Below are 20,426 nucleotides of genomic sequence, written 5' to 3'. Positions count from 1 at the left end.
TTGGCTGGTCCAAGGCCTGCCTCTAGCCTTGAGGATGGCAATCGTAGGTGTACTGCCCTCAGAAGAGGGGCTCTGGAGGTTCTGGATTTTGAGACAGCTCCCAAGCTCCTCCTGAACCTCCATCAGTGTCTTCTCATTTAATCCTCACAATGACACACACCGTGCCCCCACCATAAGACTTAATCCCATTTTACAGACTAGGAAACAGAGGTTTCAGAGAGGCTAAGAAATATGCAAAGACACGCAGCTAGGAAGCAATGGAGCTGAGCTCCAGATCTCATTTCTGTAACCAGAATGGGATGCAAGGTTTTGTAAATCTGAAAGCCCTTGACAAGGTTCTCCATGTATGTGCAAAATCACAGCATTCCTTTTCACAAGGCCCTTGGACTTTCTTGTGCCAGGCACTGTTCTAAGTGCTTGTTCATGTCCTCAATCATGGTTTAATCCCCAGACATCCCTATGCAAAACTGGGCATTACCTTAATTCCTATTTAACCAACGGGGAGAGTGAGGCAGAGGTAGCTGGTGGGTGCGGGTGTGGGTGTAGCCAGGATGCTGGCACAACCACACCTGTCCAGATGCCAGGCACTCACCCACTGCCCACGCTGCCTCCCTAAAGCCCTGGTGCCCCACCAGCCTCGCCCTGCCGCACAACCCCAGGGAAACGTCTCTCATCCCCGCACCACAGCGGCTGGGGCTGCGTACGGCCCCTGGCGGCGCGGCGGGGTCTGCATCGCCGTCCGGCAGGCGTCGCTGCCTGGGGCGCCCGGCTCCCCCCGCGGGCCGCGCTCCGCCGGGCAGCAGGCTCTGGCCCCAGGGCCCCGGGAGGAGCCAGGACCCCGGGCGGGAGGGAGAAGACTGAGGGCCGCGCGGCACAAAGAGCTTTTTATTTAAATTTGTTTAGAGTTTCGCGAATTTGCATGAAAAATGTGTGAGAAAAGCCAGCTCCGGTGACCTCATCCGCACCTGCCATTAACGTTCAATTAGCTGCTGAATAGCGGCCGCCGACGCGACGTGCAGAGAATCCGGCCGGCCCCGCGCAGCTACGGCTACGGGCCGGGTCCAGGATGGGGTGGGAGTGGAGGGCGGGGGCGCCGGGCCCCGGCCTACTCCTGCTGGCGGGAGACCCACGGCCTAGTTCGCGCCCCTCCTCTCTGAGGGGACGCGGGGACCCCACAACCCTTGAGTCCGAGGCCGTTTGGGGCGCACCTGGGCCCAAGGGCACCTGGAGATGCCAAGCTCCCTCCCGGCGCCGAGGAGGGCGGGCTCGCCACCTCCCCCGAACGAGAGGTGGACGGATGAGCCCCCGTCCGAGCTCAGATGGGTTCCCTCGCCACCTTCCGGACAAAGTGTCAAGTACAAGTTCAAGTTCAGGGCCGGGGCCGGGGGGCGCCAAGCCTTCCCCGGTCGCCTTTGTTCTTCAAGATAATCGCTCCCAAGTCCCCTCCGGGCGGGACCCGGCAGACGCCCCCGCCCCGCCCCACCGGGCCCCGCAGGAGCCGCCTCCTCCCGCCCGCGCGGCGCCTGTCCCCTGGTCCCGGCGCCCCCGCTCGGGGCCACCGAAGGGTCTGGGGGCTCGGGGAGGGGGGAGGCGCGATCCGAGTCCGTGGGAGCCTCCCCAGCCCCGCAGTCCCAGCAGCACACCGAGCTTGGTCGGACGGATGCTCGCGCTGAGGTAAGAAGCCTTGGCGGGGTTCGCCTGCATCCCTTGTGCCCCGCCCCCGCCCCGGACTCTGCGACCCACAGGAACAGGGCAGAGCAGCCCCGCCGGGCCTCGGGGGTGGGGGCGCTGCCCCTCCAGGGCTCTGAGGGGTACCAGGCCTGGGGCGGGGGGCACAGAGGGCAAGGGCGCCCTGTATCTGCCCGGTGAAGTCGCCGGCCTTTCCCAAGGGCGTCTAGCTTATCCATCTCTCATCGGGTTAGCCTCTTGGTCTCCACTTCTGCGCGGCTAGTTCTGGCTCTGGCTCTTCTTTGCTTTCTCTCAGATTCTGCTGGAGGGGCCCCCAGTTAGAGTCTAGTTCCCCAGGCCCTGAAGCTCTGTCTGGAGAGCTGGAGGGGTGTGTGTGTGTGTAGGAGAGAATCAGCTGTGGACATTCCCTCCCCCATCTCCAGCACCTAAATTAAGGTCCTGGGCCAAATGGTGGTAGCTGGGGTGGGGTGGAGTGGGCTGTGACTTAGTGGCAGTGCAGAGGCCATAAGGTATCCTCCTTGTTGCAGGTAGAACCTCTTGCTGTTCCTGCTGTGCCTGGTTCCTGGATTCTGTGTGGGGACAGGTATTAGCTTGTACCTCACCCCACCAGCACACTGCCAGGCTGAAAGGGTACAGAAGGCTTCTTCTGAGTGGCCCAAACCTTGCCCCGCATTCCTGCCTTTCACTGTCAGATAGATGCTCACTCTGAGGTTGTTTACGTACTCGTGCTTTACACACAGTTCTAACGTCCATGATATTTGGTTTCTAAATTCACAGCATCTTAGAAGTAGCAAAATACAAAGGGGGAGATGGGCTTTTTCCTGGAGCAACACTGCTCCCCTTCTGTGTTCCTTCCCTTCTTCTTCTGTGTACTCCCCAGAGTTCTTACTTCTGGAATTTTAGTCATGATGAAGTTTCTGCCTCTGAGTACACTCCTTCCCATCTTCACCTGGCCAAACTTTAGCAAGTGTTTCCTCCTCCAGGAGATCTGCCCAGATTTCCCCCACATCTCTCCCTCTCTTAACATCTTCAGCTGCACTGCCAAGTGCTTAGTACATGATAAGTGAAATAGTTTCTGGATGGATTAATTAAAAAATCAAATACACATAAATTTAGAAAGCATTGAGGATTGAGGGTCTTTTTTTGTTTTTTGTTTTCTTTTTAATAAACATTGGTTCAAACTGAGGTATTTCCCAGGGACTCCTTCCCTCTGTTCTATTACATACAAGGTCTCATTCACAAGCAAGAATTAGCAGGAAAAGGCTAGGTCCATGTACTCTGTTAAAAAGAAAGGAGAAAAATTCTACGCAAATTGCTTTAAAATTTAAAAAAGAAGAAATACCAGAAGGGAGCCCCTCAGCCTCTGTAAGGCTTTCCCTCTCCACCTGACTGGGTCCTCTGAGGGCCTGGAGGGGCTGAGGTTTCATGTGCTCCATCAAATCCCCGGCCTTCCTGCAAGGCCTCAGCGGGGCCACCAGGAAGTTGACTAAAAATGGAGACTGTGACCTACCTAGTGCATGTCTTTATGCTCCCGATGATTCATCACTGACATGGCTCCTAGAGGAGCCTAGGAAGATGTTTACATCTTTTTAAAAAGGGAAATGGAAACGTTTTTCCTGCAAAACCATCTGTAAAGGCTGCTCTAGACCCTTCCTCTTCCTCATGAAAACTTCTGACCTGAATCTAGTCTGATTCTCCTTGGGTTATTGTGACATCTTGGATAAACCTTTTTTTTTTTTTTTCCCCAGTAGCCAAGATTCCCAACTCATGGTTGGGTAGAATGAGGAACTTTAAGGCAGAAGTTTGCAAAGGGCAGTGTAAATACTACTCTGATATAGAGGGAGAAAATAATAATTTATAATTTATATATATGACCTCATTTAGTCCTCCCAACTAAAGGAGATGGGTCTTGTTATAAGCCCCTTTTATATAAGAGGAAACTGAGGTGCGAAGTAAACTGTCTTCAGTGTCACATCTAGAAAGCAGTCCAGGTGGGCTTAGAACTTAGGCAGGCTGTTTTAGATTCACTGTGCTTGACTACCAACATTTGAGCTTTATTTCTGAGCTAGTCACTGAAAATGCCTCCCAAATCACATTTCACATGGATTCTCTTGCTTTCCCTTCACACAGAGACAGAAAGTAGGTCTTACAGGGTGGGGATGAACAGCTCAACCTTTGGAATCTTGTGTTCAAACCCTGGCTCTCTCTTATACAAATTATTGATATGTGACTTTTGCCAATTCTCCATTTCCTCATCTGTAAAATGGGCTTGTAAATCGATCTCAAGGGCTTGTTGTAAGGATAAAATAAGATGTTGTGCTTAGTCCAGTGCCTGAGACGTTATAAATGTATCCAAGAGTGAAAGCCATGATTATTTTAACAGCAGTCATCTTTAATGACAATGTTACCGTCACTTTGCATTTTCAAAAAACAACACTCGCGCCCCTCAGAAAACACTGTCAACAATTGGTCTCCACGTGCTTTAACCAAACATCTGAGGAGGTGCCTGGAGTGTGGTAGGACAGCTGCTCCATTCTGTACGAGATAACCCAGACCCCCAGATGGTCACATGGATCCCTGCTGTCTTTGAAGGTGATGAAGTAAACACAGACCCTTACAATCTTGTCCCTCCTGGAGCCTAACCCCTTATAGGGATGTGTGTGTGCGTGTGTGTGTGTGTGTATGTGTGTGTGTGTGTGTGTGTGTGTGTGTGTGTGTGTGTGAGGGGGTGTTGGAAGAAGGACCTTGTAGATAATTGAGAGAATTAAAGGCTAAGACAGAAGACTACTAAGGAGAGAAATCTGAGATGAACAGTTCTGTTTTTTCTTTCTTAACTTTAAAATCTGGCCATTGGCTCTCCATGAGGAAAATAAGACTAGACCCTGCTACAGAAGCTGATCTGATCGGTGGGACACTTCTTCCTCTTTTCATTGAGTTAATAGTTATTTATTGAGTGCTTGTTCTGCACCAGGCATTGTTTTTAGGCACTAGGGATACAGAACAAAACAGAATAACCCCTGCCCTAGGGGAGCTGACGTGTGTGTGTGTACGTGTGTGTGTGTGCGTGTGTGTATGTAGAGAGAGAGAGAGGGAGAGGGAGAAAATGTCAATAGTTTTGTGCAGTACAGCCCTGATTGCCTCTGAGCAGGGTCCCTCTTGGTGGGGATAGATCAACTGGGCCTCCCTCCCTCATTCACCCTTTAAAGCCAAGGGCACATGTTTTCACACAGCTGTTTCTGCCTATGGGTGGAACTGAGGAGAGAGAAAGGGAGAGAGAGATGACTCAACTTCCATATCACAAAATGAGTAATGGACTGAGGCAGAGACTGAGGCACTTTTCCTCGGGAAAAGTGCTCATCAAGCAGGCAATACACAGGTGTTCCGCCCTCCTCCATCCCATTCCTGGGCTTCTGGGACCCAGGGAATGCTAAGATCCTGACAGTGGTGCAGGGACAGAAATGGTGACAATCAGTGGAGGAAACCAAGAGGACTGGGAAGGTGTAAGGCTGCATCCAGGGTCTGGGCAGATCATATTAACAGCTTGCCCGTGCCAGCATGCTTCTGAATGCATTACATACATGAAGATTAGCTCAGTTACCCAGGAGCCTGTGAGATAGGTATCGTTATTAATCTCTGTTTCAGAGATGAGGATATTGAGGCACAGAGAGACTAAGTAAAGTGTCCCAAGGCCACATAGCTGGTAAATAGCAGATCTGCGTCAGATTGAAACCCAGGCAGCTTGGATCCACCAACTCCACTACCAAATTGTTTTTGTTTTTTTGTAGGAATGTAAATTGGAATACTTTCTCCCCATTTTAATTAATTTATTTTAATTAATTTTTACTGGAGTATAGTTGCTTTACAATGTTGTGTTAGTTTCTACTGTACAGCAAAATAAACCAGCTATACACATACATATATCCTCTCTTTTTTGGATTTCCTCCCCCTTTAGGTCCACAGTGCATTAAGTAGAGTTCCCTGTGCTATACAGTATGTTCTCATTAGTTATCTATTTTACCAGATTGTTTATCAAAGGACCATGTTTCAGAAAGAAATGTTCATTCTCTTAGGGAGAAACCAAGTGTCCTCAGAAGTCTGCAGGAATTCCTTGTGCTGCCCTCTCTCACATTTCTTGTAGCCTCAGGTTAGAGATGTTAGCAGTCTTCTTTTATAACCCTCCTCTCTTGGCAGTTGAGGAAACTGAAGACGCAGAGGGACTTCCCCCAAGGTCATTGTCAAAGTGGACATCAGAACTGTAGTCTCTTGGTACAGCTCAGCCCACTCACTGCCTTGCTGGCGCTGCATGTCAAGGTCTTGGGGTGAAGAGCTGCTTCCCTTACTGCAGCCTCTTCAAGGTCAGAGAAACCTCAGTCCTTTCATCACAAGCCCAGAGAGAGGATGAGAGATGATCAGGAAGGGGTGGGCTTCCCCCACAGCAGGCTCCATCTGGAGTGCTGCCTTGTCCTACTCCACAGTGAGCCTTGCTGCTGTGAGGAGGAAGCTGAGGTAGGGGGTGGGCCCTTGGAAGAGCCAACATACACCAAGGCCAGCAGGTAAAGGAGTCTGTCTTCTAGCCTGAAGCCTTCTGGTCAGAACTTGACATTCAGTAGCCTTCACTTTACATCAGTCACTGGGATGGTGATAAGGAGGATGCCAGGCTACTGAGATATTCCTAGCTTTTCCAGGAGGTAGAGATTGTATGAACAACCAACCAAAATATGTCATTTGTTTTATTTATTTATTTATTTATTTATTTATTTATTTATGGCTGTGCTGGGTCTTCGTTGCTGTGTGCGGGTTCCTCATTGTGGTGGCTTCTCTTGTTGCGGAGCATCGGCTTCAGTAGTTGTGGCACATGGGCTCAGTAGTTGTGGCTCACGGGCTCTAGAGCGCAGGCTCAGTAGCAGTGGCGCACAGGCTTAGTTGCTCCACGGCATGTGGGATCTTCCCGGACCAGGGTTCAAACCCGTGTCCCCTGCATTGGCAGGTGGATTCTTAACCACTGCGCCACCAGGGAAGAAGCCCCAAGTCATTTGTGATATAATAGTCGGAGTAACAGAAATCCATAGGAGGTTCCTGCCTCAACTTACTCCACAACTTGATAAAGCTCTTCATGGGTGAAAGGGTTCTGGCTCTGGGGAGGCTGAGGTCGGACTTAGGGGGCACCCTATCAAGCAACTCTGCCCAGGGCTCCAGCTCAGCATGCCTCATGGCCTAACTCACTAGAGCGCCTGAGAGGAGGCCCCCGGTCAGTGGGGTTTTGCTAGGGTGAGAGGCACCACGCCCACGTGAACACAGACTGCACTTGCCCAAATGGCTTCCTTAGAAAAATAAAACAAACTTTCAGCTGGGGGAAGCTGACCTCGGGAGGCCGGGGCCAACGATTACGTACGGGCTTATCTACTTTTCCGGGAAGCGTATTCATTATATTTTTATGATTTATTCTAAATCTGTAATGCTAAGAAAGTCAATCGTGGGCGTTAGTATTGCTGGCCCTCCTCCTGGTCACACCTTCATCTTTTGGGTGCGCCTTAAAGGTCTTGAGAATAGAAAATATAAAAACTGCTTTGCGATGCGTCACCTTTAGTTTCCACCACCTCCCCGACCCGTTCCAATCTTTCACTCCTGCCTAAATTTGGGGCCCCATGCCGGGGCCGCAGCCATTTTGCGGTGGGGACAGAGGAGGCCGCGCCGCGCTGGGTCCGTCCCAGGCCCATGACGCGGTTCGCCTCCAGCGCCCTGCGGTCGCCGCTCCGCGCCTTTCGGGCGTAAGAAGTGGCGCGGCTCTGCTCGGCGCTCCTCAACTGACCCGTACCTTTTACTCCAGGCCGTCGTGCAACGAGGCTATTTGCATGGCCTTGGAAACGCTGCGACTCGCGGGAGGGGGCCGCATCTGGCGTCTCGGGCTCTCTGCGGCTAGCCGGCTGTCCCGCAATCCCCTCCTGTCTCCTTGGAGCAGGGAACGCAGGCTATAACCGGGGAGAACGCTTCGTCCTCGAACCCTAACTCAGGTCCTGGCAGAAGACGCGAGGGGAAGCCTGGCTTCTCTAGTGATCCCTTTTAACTATCCGCGGCCGCCCGCGCGTCTGGCTCTGGGTCCGGCCCTGCTGGGGGCTGGCTGGTGGCACCGCGCTCCAGTCCCTGGCCAGTGGGCTGGCCTCCGCCCCCCTCCCTGCCTCGCCTCTGAGTTACCACTTCTGGTTTGCTCTCACACCCCGGATGTCGGATTTCCCTAAGAATCGGGATTATATCTGCAATTTATTCTAACTGCAAGGTTCCAAGAAAAAGCTATAATGAACATTAATATGTACAATCTCCTGGTCAATCTGCATCAAGCGGAAAGCCGTCGCGTTCTTCGTGGTGGAAAATGAAAAAAAAACTGTCTTGTGATGGGTCAGGTCAGTTTCCTGCCCGTTATTTATGGTCAAAAGAATTTTCTCCTCACGGGGAAGTCAACTTATTTGAAATAGATTTCTCCTCTCTGATTCTCCGGACTGGAGATAAATTATCTGTTTTCGAAACAATTATTTTTTAGAAAGAGGCAACCGGACAAGCCCGAGGAATCAGTCCGAGAGTGCCCACCCCACGAGCACCTCAGACCCCTGGACATGGCATATACGAAGCACCCTAGTTACCTGGGGTAGGGTGGGGTAAGGGGGGTGCAGGAGGATGAGAGACACTGGTTGCCCCGCAGGGGTCCAAAGGAAACACTCGGCCACTCCACGTCCAAACACGCAGAGGACCGGGCTCTCGGTCCCCCACGGCCCGCGCACCAGCTGTGCTCTCTCCCCGCGCACTAAGGCCACCGATCGTGGGCAAAAGCTGGAGGTTCTTAGGGATTCCGGAGCCACTCTGAGGGCGAGATCGGGTCTGTCCCACGACCTTGGCGCCAGGAAGCTGTGGAAAGAGACAGACCCCAATTTTCTCCCCCTGGAGTTGAAACAAAACCTGAAAGCCCGAGGTTACTCGCACGGCCAGAGGTGGCGCCTCGGCGGCGGGGGCGGCTAGAACCGTGTGTCCGTGCTGTTCCCAGGCCTGGGTTCTGTTGCTTTCCTAGCTGTTGAGTTATTTAGCTGGTTAGCTAATAGCCAGTTTACAGGCAGCATTTTCGCAAATGTCCAGCCTGGTCTCACGCTGAGTCCCCGCGTCCGCCAGACCGAGAGTTGCCGGCTGGGCTCCGGGAGGAGGGACGAAGGGGGAATTCTTGGTAATTAGAGGGGAGGTTTTCCTGGGACGCCCCTCGGTGAAGTGTCCTTGGCTTCGGATGAGGAACAAAGGGCTAAGGTGCCTGCGCGCTGCGCGCCCTCGGGGCCCGGCGCGGCCCTCATTCACGCCCCTCCCTACGTCTCTGCGTCCGCGGGCTTTGTGCGCTCGGGCCGCGCGCAGCGCTGCACCTGCCCGGCTTTAAGTACCTTGGCTAAGCAGCGCGGGCGGCTGTTCTAATCGCCATCTCCAAAGTACCTGCTCATGAATAAACACCAGCCCCATTTATCAGGTACTTAGCGCTCATTGTGAAGGGGAAATTGGCCCTTTTCTGAAAGTGTCTATCCTCAACCCATCTGCACAGTCGTGGCTGCAGAACTTCCCCCACCCTTTAGTCACACACACACACACACACACACACACACACACACACTCGCAACACGAGGCTCCTCCAGGCTAAGATAAACTCGCTTTTCTTCCGGTAAGTGCGTGACTGAGCTGCAACAATGGATGGAAAGGAGGAGGCCGCTAGGTCAATAACCTACGTCTCTCCCATTGATAGGAAAAGTCAGCCCGCGGAACGCACGGTCTTCGGAAAGGCTAGTCCTGTGTTTGGCTACAGGGGCCTATGGACACACTTGAACAAAGTCCCCTGAGTTCCTAAACGTTGGGCAAAATATTGGAAACGGTGGCCCAAGGTGTCCGTGGTGCCTGTCAACCTTGGCTGGGTGCAGCCCCAGCTGCACCCCCCTTCCCAGCCCTTCCTGTCTTCAGCTCCCCTCTCTCTCCAGGAGGGCCCCACACCTGGGTCTGTTAAGGAGTGAGCACGAAAGACAGGATGTAAGGATCTGCACAACCCCAATTTGCAAAACCTCCTGGCCAGTACAAGGAAAAGTGGCTTTTTCTGGACCGGCTGGGCCGAATGGTAGCTTCTGGCAGAGGCAACTAAGGTTTCTGCCTGCTCAAAGGTTGGTCGGCTAGGCCCGCACAACCGTGGCAGCCCCACGGAGAGTATAAAAACAGGGTAAACAGGCACAAAAATGTAGATGCCCACAAAGTCGCACCAGTGAGTTTATAAACGCGTTTCATCCTGGCGGCTCGCTTGTTAGCCACTCATCCATTCCTTCCAGCATGTGTACACGGGCGCGTGTTCCCAGGGCTCTGTTCCCTGGGTGGAATTCGCCAGGAAACACGATCGATTTTCTGGACCTGCGTGCGGCCACAGGCAGCTCTGAAAATGAAAGTGTTTGCTAAGTGTGTAGATTTCGCCAATCGAACGTTTTAAAACGGCTTTGTCTTCATTCGGCTCTCTCGATTTCATTCTGTTTAACAAATAAAAGCCCATAGCCACTGCCGACAGCGCGGCTTTGCCTCCCAGCCCCTGCATGGCTCCTGGCGGTGATCACGCGGGGTTCAGGAATCCGGGATGTTTAGAAAATCGCTGCTTATTGGGGTTTCCTAGCCCGTCCCCTTTACACTGAACGCAGGCGGCCTCTGAAAACCCAGGCTCCAGTCTCTTGCCAAAGATTGGGTAGGACCCTTGGGGTCTTGCTGTCCTGCTGGTGGGTGTGACTGGCTCGGTTCAGGGGAGGCCTGCGGTGGGGACTGGGCTCTCCTCAAAAGGCGGCGGAGAACGCTGGGTCTGAGCACGAGAACCAGAGACTGCAGCAGTGCGAGCTGAGGGGACGCTGGCTTGCACTTCTCCGCAGAAAGAAGCCAGTGGCCCCGAGTCCCTAGCCCCTCCTGGTGCTGGGCCCGCGGAGATCCTCCCCGAGCCTTGGCAGCGCCATCACGCCGAAGAAAACAAGCTCGGCCCCGCTGGGATTCACCCAAATACAGCCGCTCATTTTTGGAATATTCTAGACAAAAAAAAAAAAATGATCCCGCGTCTCTTTACGGTTAAAGGGAGGTAATTGATGGGGTGAGCCATTTGCATGAGGGCAGACAAGGGAACGATGAGGGTGACTTCGGGAGATATGCTTTAAACAAGGAATGGCTAGAAATTTCCTTGTCTCCAGTTTCTGGCTACACATTGGACTCTGGTGGCTCCTGTGTTGGGAGAACCCAGGCATTTCTGTGTCTCGGCTTGTGGGCCGCCTCCAGCCCACTCAGGCCCCTTTTGTGGCCGCGGAGTCTGGCGGGCGCCTTCCTCGCCCTGAGAACCAGGGCACCAGGCCGCGGGCCGCGGGGCGCCTCCAGGAGGGCCAGGTGGAAGGGATTCCCTCTCGCCCCACAGGGCATCAAACAAACCCCTTCTCCTCCTGCGAGAGACTACCGCACCTCACGTTCTAGAGGCTGAATGTAGCCTCCTGAAGTTTTATTTTATTTGGAGAAGATTCTGGAATTCGAATTCGTTGTTCCCGTAGGTTTGCGTTGAATAAACTACATGGCGTGCTACATGGTGTGGCTGTGTGCGCTTCTGCAGGGATCTATGGATTTCCGGGCGGCTGACTGTGGCGAAGGGCTTCGGGGACCGGGAGGAGAGGACGATATTGGGACTGATTACCAAGGCGCGGCTGAAGCATGGTTGGGGCAATAAGGGCTTCAATCCTCTCCTGTCGGCGCCCGCATTTTCAGCCTTCTCAGCCACGCCCTTGGTTCAATACCAGCTGTCCCTCTGGGCTCTGACCCGGCTTCCCCAAGAGACCAGGGAGGAGCGGAGTCGAACGGGATCAGGGCCCGGCGGGTCTCGAGCTGGTTCTCTTACCCGCAGGCGCAGCCAGGCCCGAGGCCTGGGCAGCCGTTTGGGAAACGCTGGGGTCCCAAGAGAGGCCCTCCAGGTTAGACTCTGGCCTCGGCGAAGGTGGAGAGCCAGGTCCTCTCCAAACAGCGTGGTTTGTCCTCAAACAGCCTCTCCAACTCCCCACCACCACCACCACCCCCGCCGCATTTCATTTTGGCTCTTCCGGACGAGTGGCCCCGCGGGAGTTCCTCTGTGCCTAAGATAGGAGTGCGCGGGGCCACCTGGCCTGGGGCTGGGAAGCCTGGAGAGGGCTTGTGGCGTTCGGCCTAGATAAATCCCCAGAGCAGAGCTCTGGCGAACCATACTTGGGGAGGGAGCCGTGCAAATGCGTAGCGCCGAGAACAGAGTGCTGAGGTCGCCCGAAGCCTGTTATTTGACCTCACAACTAGGCTTAGCAGACCCTTGCGTTGTAATTTCACCTCGGAGGTACGTATGGCCCCTGAACATTTCATGCTGCAGATATCGTGGACCCCTTGGAGGGGATGGGGAGGGATCTGCGGTCCCTGTACCGTCTGTTTTTCTGAAACCCCTCGGTTCATTGAAACAATCCTGCCCCTATCTTAAACCCGCGCCTCTTTGGTCCCCCAGCCCCCTGCTCTACCCCATTGATGCCCGGCCACCACGTAGCGCGTCTGGGTGCCCAAGCCTGGAGGATCTCGTTTGCACTCCCTGCCCCCACTGCAACCAGGGGTCGTGCCCCTATTGTCATCCCAGCCCAGGGAGGAGGGGCGACAGCGGCCCCAGCTGACCCCCAGAGGTGGGGGGCGAGGGTCGTCTTCTGAGGGTTCGGGGTCTCCGCCTTCTCTTCGTGGGGTGGATGGGAGGGAAATTCTGGGGCTTCTTCCTAGCTTCTTTGGCTGCCCAGAGCCCTCTCTTGCCCACAGCTCAGGTGGAAACGCTGAGGCCGATTGGTTCAGGTTGGCCAGCAGCCGGCGGCGGACCCTGGGTGTGCCCGCCCACCCTGGCCCCTGGCCCCTCCGCTCGCTGGTACCCGCGGGCTCATTGCGAGGCGCTGAAAGGAGAGGGGTGTTCCTAGAGACCGCGAGAGGAAAGGGGAGGCGAGGCCTTGCGGTTGCCACGCTCCCTCTGCGGAGTTTATTTTCGCAGTCTCCGTTCCAGTCTGGCCAGCTCTTCCTTGGCTTAGCTCAGCTGAGCGGAGTACTGGGGGGAGTAGGTTTCAGGGCGCTGACTGTTCGGGTCAGGCCTGATGGTCACGTGCCTTCGTACGGCCTCCTCCGGGCGCGCCTGTTCCAGATCCGCCGGCAGAGGGCGTCCTGGGCCGGGGAGGAACGCGTTTGGATGCCTCTCCTGGGTTCCGGGCGCCACACTGTGGGGCTCTGTGGTTCAGATCCACACCTGACTCCCCCGCATCCCAAACCGGCAAAGTCGCACGGACGGAGCCACAGACGGGCGCGGCTGAAGGTAGGAAGGTAGGTAGGTAGGTAGGTAGGTGGGTGGGCGGGGCGGCAGCGCCACCTGCAGCGGGACTTGCGCGGACGCAGGCCACTGGACTCCAGGCCTCCCTCTAGTCTGTAATCCTGGGAAACCGAGAAAATCGTTATTATGTGCATTGTGGAGTGTGTGTGTTTGCACACATAAATGCAGAGGCAGGGAAGGGGCAGGAGGAGTAACTCCTAACACCTGGCCCCTCCTAGCCAATTTCTAGGCTGGGGTTTTCTAGAACATTTAGTCCAAGCACCTCCTTTTAATAGTAGGAAACTGAGGCCCAGGTAGGGAATAGACCAACCCAAAGTCCTGAAGCAGTTAGATAGGGTGACACAGGTGGCGCAGTCCCTTGGCTGTGTTCTAAGCCTCAGTTTCTTCTGCTGTAAGCATTGAAATTGTACTAAGTCTGTGGTTTGAGGGGCATATCTGGAGGGATATGTTCATGTCTAGGAAACAGCATTTGGCCACCGAGGAGGAGTGTGTGTCCATGCATGGGTGCCTGTGAAAGTATGTTGGGGCCTGTGTATATTCACCCATGAAGGGGTACATGTGTCTGCAAATTGTATGGAGTTGTATTTGTGCCTACAGAAGTGTGTGTGTGAAGGGGTGTGTTTGGAGAAGTGAAGGCGTATTTGTGTCTGTGCGTGGCATGTGGATGTGGAAAGGGATGATTGTGAATAATTGCACCCTCAAAAGGAGGGAGTGTGAGTGTGTGTGCACACTCATGCACATGCACACTGGCACTACCCCCCCACAGACACACACACGCACACCATGCTCTGATCCACTGCCAGGCCCTGAGCCTGCCCTACAGGAAAAAGGAGTGAGGGGTGAGAAGGCCGAGGGGCCCAGGTTCCAGGGTGTGGCCCTGCCCCAATGCCCAGCACCTCTAAGGGGCTGCAATTAGGCAACGCTTCTCCTGGACTTGGGAGGAGGAGGAGGATTATGGCAAATTCATTTCTATTTTCCAGCCCACTAAGCCTGTAGTGTGTCCCTGGTGTTAGCATGAGAATGGGCCCGGGCTCTGTGAACCCCTCCCGACCTACTGACCCCTCCCCCCCAAGTGAATAGCAGGACTCGAAGCCTCCCCAGCCTCTCCAACCAGCTCCTGCAAAGCCACAACTCCTAATCAGGGTAATTTAATATATTTTAAGCCCCCGGCGGCTTTATTTTCCCTCCTTTTCGAGTTTGTTTTAGGCATTCACAGCTCTCACCCTGTCATTAGACAGCCTTATTTGACGGATGGAAGGAGCTGCTATGAGACCACAGCCCTTTGTGTCCCCCACATAAGCTAGGCTTCCCTGTAATTAGAATGGTATTCCCAGCCATTGAGGCCTTTCATGAGACGGAACAAAAACCACCCCGAGATGAATATCCCCCAACTCTCAGCCTCCTGGCCTGGAAAGGGGCTGCAAGTTAAAGGGACTCCTTGGGGAAGGCAGTCTGGGAGCAAGGACAGCCTAGGTTCTGCCAAGGTGAGGAATTTAGAGGCCATGGGGAGTGGGCATCAGACAAAGGCTTGGCGAGGTTGCCCATAAACACATCACCCATACATACTCCCCTACATGCTCAGCCAGCCTGGGGACCTACCTGGGCTCAGACTCTGTACTCAGAGCACCCACATGTGTCCATGGGATTGGGGACTATGCATGCTGGGGTGTGCAGGAAAAGCACACACACAGACAGAGTCATCCAGACTCTGACTCAGATTTGGCTTCGCATCTAAACACACACAAACACCTAGTCATTCACGTATAGTCTTGGGATTACATTGTAGACACACATACGCACATGCATACATACATGCTCAGCTACAAGATCACAATGTCACAGAACCAGGTTAGAAATGCTTGTAAATATACACACATACCACATGCACTGTCACCCAGATGTAGAACCAGTTTGTTTGTTTCTTTTTATAAATTTTTTTATTTTTGGCTGCATTGGGTCTTCGTTGCTGCGCGCGGGCTTGCTCTAGTTGCACCGAGTGGGGGCTACTCTTGGTTGCAGTGCGCGGGCTTCTCATTGTGGTGGCTTCTCTTGTTGCGGAGCATGTGCTCTAGGCATGCGGGCTTCAGTAGTTGTGACACGTGGACTCAGTAGTTGTGGCTCGTGGGCTCTAGAGCACAGGCTCAGTAGTTGTGGTGCACGGGCTTAGTTGCTCTGCAACATGTGGGATCTTCCTGGACCAGGGCTCGAACCCATGTCTCCTTCATTGGCAGGTGGATTCTTAACCACTGCACCAACAGGGAAGTCCACAACCAGTTTATTTTTGTCTTTGTGCATACACACACACACAAACCACCCAGACTGGGGTTTGTTTGTGAACACACACATACTCATATATACATACATATACACCCCTAGGGTTATCCAGACCCCATTTCTTCTGTGGCTCTAGGACATTCACCAGCTTGTGCACAGTGTGGTGATGCCACACCCCTCTCCCTCGCCAGGATATAGGCTTGCTCTGGTCATGTTCTTCGATCCATGCCTAGCCTGTGTTCAAATACAGAGACTCATGCACACTCATGCATGGACACATGCACATCTGATAACTCACACTAACATGTGAAAACTCAGGAAAGTACTCTGGAACCGAAATGCCATTACAGTGTTTTAGCATTTCCTGGCCAGCCTCTCCCAGACACTCATGGCCAGACATGCAAGGGAGTTTCCAGAGTAAACCTCCAACCAACTACACACTGTGTATGAATTCAACATCCAGATGGGCTGGATTCTCCGTTGGGGCTCAGATGGGTCTCCACATGCCCTTTGGGAAGAGAAATCTCCCTTTTCCACTTTTCCCCTTCCAACTGGGCTCCAAAGACAGAAGGCTCTCTGGTAAAATCTGTAGCTTTTCCTAGGTCTCAGGAAAGGCTCAGTGGGTGCTACTAGGTCTGGGAGGCTACAGAAGGAAGAACCCAACCAGCCAACTGACTCACAGGGGAAGCCGTCCAATGGAGAAGTAGTGAGTGCCCCATTTCTGGGAGGATTCAAATAGGGGCAAGATGATCACCAGTCAGGGATGCTTTGGGGGAATTTGTTTAGTTCAGCCCCTCCTGTGCTCCTGTGTCAGATCCTGTGCTCAGAGCTTAGAATACAATGATGAATAACATATAAACCTGTCTTCAAAAAACTTAGAGTCTTAAAAGGGGCAACCACACACAATATGTGGGCCCGGGGCAGGGTACAGTGATGACGCTGGGGCTGAGTATAAAGTAATGAAATGAGTTTCTAGTTTCCACATTGGAATATTGGAATCAGGGACTGGAGTGGCCCATTTAATGTCCTGTGCCTGAGGTACAGTTGTGGAACCTTGGAAGTCCCCGTGTTGTATAAATGATAGATTCGCTGGTATCCAAGGCCTCTTTCTACTCTAAGATTCTTGGACTCCTATCTGGGTCCATGGCTGTCTCACTGTGACACTCCTTCCAGGGTGAATGGTTGTTCCCTAACTCACTCTGCACAGTGTAATTTTATCATAGCACTTATCACCTCGCACCAAAGCTGTCCCCAGACCCATGGTGAGGGCAGGGCTGGGGCCCACTCCAAGTCCCCAGGAACAAAGGAGAGGCTCAGAAAGAGTGTGATGGATCCACTTTGAGGTGGTGATGGTTCCTGGGGTTCCTTCATGTTTCCTGGCTTCTTAGGCTTCTTTATTAAGCCTCATTCTCTTCCCTCCTGGAAGGAAAGGAGGTGGGGATCTCAAACTGCTAGTGATTTGCATGTTTTTAATTTTTTTAACCTTACCTCTCCTTTGAAATGTGGGGAAACCATCTTATTCTGGTGCCGCAAGGAAATGCATACCCAGGAAGTGACCAGGAAAACCCTTACATCTCTCTCTAGATGAAACATTCAACTGTTTCTCTTTCTAGGAGAAATTCCCAGGGAAATTAGAGAACAAGAGATCCTTTGAAGCCAATTCCTCTTTCTTTCTTTCTCTTTTTAACCACAGTGTTCCAGGGTGTAATGTAGTGGTTGGTGGCCTGGGCACTGGGGACAGCCCAGGTTCAAAGCCACTTACCAGCTATGTGTGACCTTGGACACAACTCTTGGAGCCTGAGTGTCTTCAATTATAAAGTGGAGATAATAACAGTACCACCCTGCTAGGGTTGTTGTGAGGGTTTAATGAACTAAATTTATGTAGAAGAGCCCAAAAGTGTCTTGCATACAGTACTTGCTCTGTTAGTGTTAACCAAGGTGATTTTTTAAAGGTTTTTTTAAAAAAAATTATTTATTTTAATTTATATTTTTTTGGCTGTGTTGGGTCTTCGTTGCTGTGCGTGGACTTTCTCTAGTTGTGGCGAGCGGGGGCTACTCTTCGTGGTGGTGTGTGGAGTTCTCATTGCGGTGGCTTCTCTTGTTGTGGAGCATGGGCTCTAGGCGCACGGGCTTCAGCAGTTATGGCTCACGGGCTCTAGAGCACAGGCTCAGTAGTTGTGGCGCACGGGCTTAGTTGCTCCGCGGCATGTGGGATCTTCCCGGACCAGAACTGGAACCCATGTCCCCTGCATTGGCAGGTGGATTCTTAACCACTGCACCACCAGGTAAGTCCCAGCAAAAGTGATGAAAATTAGAGTGCCCCGAACATATTTGTTGGTAGATGAGTGCATTTTTCATTTTGTTTGCATTTAGAATAAAGTTATAGGAAAATAAAATCTTCCAGGAATCTCCTGGCGTGTAACTTTGGCGGGAGGAGGGGTTGGGGTCGGGGTTGGCAGACAGTGGTGGTTAGAGGGTCCCCTAGAGCTTAAAATAAATAACCTTTCCAGTTTTCGCAGCTGGTCCGGGCTCAGGTCGTTACCGAGGATGCCAGCAGGGGGAGCCCGAGTCGCCACAACGTGGCCGGCTCCTTCAAGCCGAGCTAGCGGAAATTACCCTCGACAGAGTACCCACTGTGTGCGGTGCACCCGCCAGTGCCGCACCCGCAGGATAGCTGGAAAGTTGGGGGTTCGGGTGGAGCAGTGAGGTGCCCTGCCTGGAACGAACGCTGTCGTGAAGGCCAACTTCTTGAGCGCGAGGGGCCCCGGTTTGGGTCCTGCACGGGCCTGGGCTGGGGAAGCCCAGTTGGTGGTGACCTGCTCTGGTGGAGGGCCGCGGTGCGTTCTGCTTCTCCGCTGCGCCCTCAGCACCCAGCTCAGAGTAGGCACCCTGTACTTCTCGCTTAGAGTCGCTGGGAGACTTTGTGGCATGGAGGCGTAGGCTCAAGGGCCTCCTTCACAGCAGTTTGGAAGTGAAAACCGTATCCTTCCCCCAGCCCTTCACGCCACCCCTGCGGAGACCCGGGAAGAGGTAAAACCTGAGCCCCTTTGGCACAAGGTGGGGGTGCCACGTGGGATCTGGCCTTGACCGTGACATTCTTGATTCCACTTCCTGCCGCTCTGTTTTCTCCGCCACTACCCTGCGGTGGCGGGTCCGAAGCTGAGAGAAGAGCTAATTTGGGAGCCCTGGTATGTATATATGTATATGTATGTACGTAATAGTTGTTCACAGATATTTTAAAATATCAGAGCTGCTGACAATCCATCATCGTGGCTAATTAAAAAACAGTTTGAGTCTCGGCTTGAAAATGCAGGCATCAAAAAGACATTGAGAAACGGAATGACCTAAGATGGTTTTCTCCTTGCCCCACTGCAGGAGGGTTCCTCACCTTCAGCACCCCCCGCCCGGAGGGTGAGGATGAGGTCTGGCGGTGGGATGTGGAGAGTGGTGGGGGAGTGAGGGGACCCGCCTGGGATGCGTCTGCTCAGCTCCTTACCCGCCCAAAGGGCCCAAAGGACCGGTCGGAGCCAGCGACTCTAGCACAGCTGCGGGCAGCCTTGTTGGCCCTGCCAGTGCCTCGCCCACACCTTTGCTGCAGCAGACTCGTCTGGAGCCTGGCTCCTGCTCTCTCAGGCGCTCTGAGAGAACTTGGGTTGGAGTCGTGGAGCTACACATTTCCATTTGTGTGACCCTGGTCGGGTCAGTTAACCCCTATGAACCATCTGGAGCCAAAATACTAGCCCCTTAGGGGGATGTGGGCTCCTCTGGGGAGACTGTAAATCCCCCACTCAGGACTGAGCGCTGGATATACTGCTGAATTTTTATCTTATTTCATCCTCATGCTCATCTGAGGAGTCTTATTCTCCTCATTTAAAGATGAAGGAGCAGCGATTGTTCCCAAGGCCCCTTTAGAAGTTCCTGAAATGGGGTGCTGAAGCCCCTGGGAGGGAGGAGAGACACTTAAGGTAACTCTGGCTGAGGGTAGATGTCGCCTTCACCTGGAGTCTTGGTCAGAGGACCCGAAGTAGGACCCTGGACACAGTAGGTCACCTCCAGGTCCTCACTTTTCCCATCTGTACAGTGAGTGTGAACATGTCTGCCCAGTCCTCAGTGGAGGTCATAGAGGTCTAGAGAGATACCAGGAAATGAACTAGTTGGGATGGGGGAAGTCTCCCTTAATTCTGAGAATCTCCTTGGGCACTTCCCTTCCTGGAGGGCACCCACATTTTAATGAGTCATTGGGGCTATAGTAAGAGGTTTACTTTTATCTCAGTGACTCCTGATAGCAGCCCCCTGGGAGGAACTACGTTCATCCCATTTCACTGTTGAAGAAACTGAGGCTGAGAGCAGTAAAATGAAAAGGGACTTGCCCAGGGTCACCGAGTGAGTGAGGAAAAAGAGAAGGAGCTGGGGTTTGAATGAGGTCTGGGTCTGGCCACCTTTTCACACCAAGAAACCTACTTCCGGCCACCTCCCCACTTCTGTATCCACCTCATTATCCCTTGGGGGCAGGGTGATTCTGAGGTTGGGGCACCTGAGCCCTAGTCCTTTTGGAGCCTGGCAGACCTAAAGACCGAGCCCTGGGCCTCCCTGGTGGCGCACTGGTTAAGAATCCACCTGCCAATGCTGGAGACAAGGGTTCAAGCCCTGGTCCGGGAAGTGCCCACATGCCGCGGAGTAACGAAGCCCATGAGCCACAACTACTGAGCCTGCGCTTTAGAGCCTGTGAGCCACAACTACTGAGCCCATGTGCCACAACTACTGAGCCCATGCACCACAACTACTGAGCCTGTGCTCTAGAGCCCGTGAGCCACAACTACTGAGCCCATGTGTCACAACTACTGAGCCCATGCACCACAACTACTGAGCCTGTGCTCTAGAGCCTGTAAGCCACAACTACGGAAGCCTGTACACCTAGAGCCCGTGCTCCGCAACAAGAGAAGCCAACACAATGAGAAACCTACGCACTGCAACGAAGAGTAGCCCCCACTCGCCGCAACTAGAGAAAGCACGCACGCAGCAAGGAAGATCCAATGCCAAAATTAAATAAATAAATTTTAAAAATAAATAAATAGGGCTT

The sequence above is a fragment of the Orcinus orca genome, chromosome 2 (assembly GCF_937001465.1).
Source record: "Orcinus orca chromosome 2, mOrcOrc1.1, whole genome shotgun sequence".
NCBI classification, from domain to species: Eukaryota; Metazoa; Chordata; class Mammalia; order Artiodactyla; family Delphinidae; genus Orcinus; species Orcinus orca.
The sequence above is the reverse complement of the archived record's forward strand: the minus strand, read 5'-3'. Positions refer to the sequence as shown.